Here is a 1,206-nt window from a genome sequence, read left to right as displayed (position 1 = left end):
AAAAGGATTAAAACAAAAACTCATTCATTATTTTCCTCTAATTAGTTTGAACATATGCATATGTTTTAAATTTTATTATGGATAAAAATGTAAAAATACTGCGAAAATATCTTAAAAAATTTATCGCAGCGAAGCTCTTTCCCAATTGTCATAGCATCTTGCCAAAATGTCTTTTTTTAAACTAATAATAAATTATACAAAAAAAATTGAAGCTCGGAACAAAATTAACTTTAGAATGAACATATTTATTAATTAAATTTTGAATCTGTGTTCACATGGATGCAAATGTTGGTTGTTTTGTTGAATAATTACACGCTTTCATTTTCTGTCTTTCTGTCTTTCTCTCTCTTTATCTACAACATCTCTTTCACGCTATTCTTTCACCATTTCTCCGAAAATAAAATTTAGCCGTTTATTTCCATAACATAAAAAAAAGAGGAACCATTTTCAGCCAGAAAATACTTTGACCTAACTAGGCAATTGCAAACTTGCAATTTTCACAAAACATACAGAGTTATTTATGAAATTGAAAAAAAATAAACGTTGCATTGTTTTCATATCGTATATTTCGTAGGCAACCAAAAACTGTACGTTGTAAATATGTTTTTTGGTGCACTCTTAAATGGATGCAATTGGAACGATGTGACCGAGGTGATAAGCGATCAATATTTACAGCTCTTAAAAGCTGATTTGGAATATCACGAACTGATAAAATTGCCGTCTGATAAAATTGCAGTTTGCGGCTGACTCCATTCTAGAAGAAAAAAAAACAATTTTAATGCTTGTAAAATACTATGAAATGATGAAAACCAAATAGAAAAAATATATTCAAAGCAATACAAACTTTTCGATTGATTAATATAGATGTTGTCAATCATTGTGGGTGCACGGGCATGTAAAATCTTCAAATGTACTGCTGTCTTTGTGTCGCGATGAAATCGTATCCAATAAACGTTTTCTCTCCTCATAACTAAAAAAGCATTTACACAAAAAAACCTTTAAAAATACATACGTCTCAAATTTTGAAATGGTTTGAGTTAAAGAGAAAAATCGTTTCTTACAATTGTTGATAGAATGGTAACGATGAACATTTGGTTCGGTTGGCTGTTGGTCGTACAAAATTGGCCAAATATGGACCAAACCATGGCACTTCTGGTTTTCGATTAAATGTCACACGAAACAGGCCACTTTTCAATGGATAAATTA

General features: G+C 30.4%; 1 long non-coding RNA gene across 1 annotated transcript; it reads right to left on the bottom strand.

Annotated features, from left to right (window-relative positions):
* Positions 1 to 224: 224 nt before the first annotated feature.
* On the bottom strand, positions 225 to 1,195 carry LOC116344590. The gene is made up of 3 exons (XR_004201432.1): positions 1,062 to 1,195; positions 845 to 970; positions 225 to 754 (listed from the first exon to the last, which is right to left on the bottom strand). It is a non-coding gene; the product is annotated as an uncharacterized LOC116344590 (long non-coding RNA).
* Positions 1,196 to 1,206: the final 11 nt, after the last annotated feature.

The sequence above is a fragment of the Contarinia nasturtii genome, unplaced genomic scaffold (assembly GCF_009176525.2).
Source record: "Contarinia nasturtii isolate CC-2019 unplaced genomic scaffold, AAFC_CNas_1.1 Cnas_scaffold_1094, whole genome shotgun sequence".
NCBI classification, from domain to species: domain Eukaryota; kingdom Metazoa; phylum Arthropoda; class Insecta; order Diptera; family Cecidomyiidae; genus Contarinia; species Contarinia nasturtii.
The sequence above is the reverse complement of the archived record's forward strand: the minus strand, read 5'-3'. Positions and strand labels throughout refer to the sequence as shown.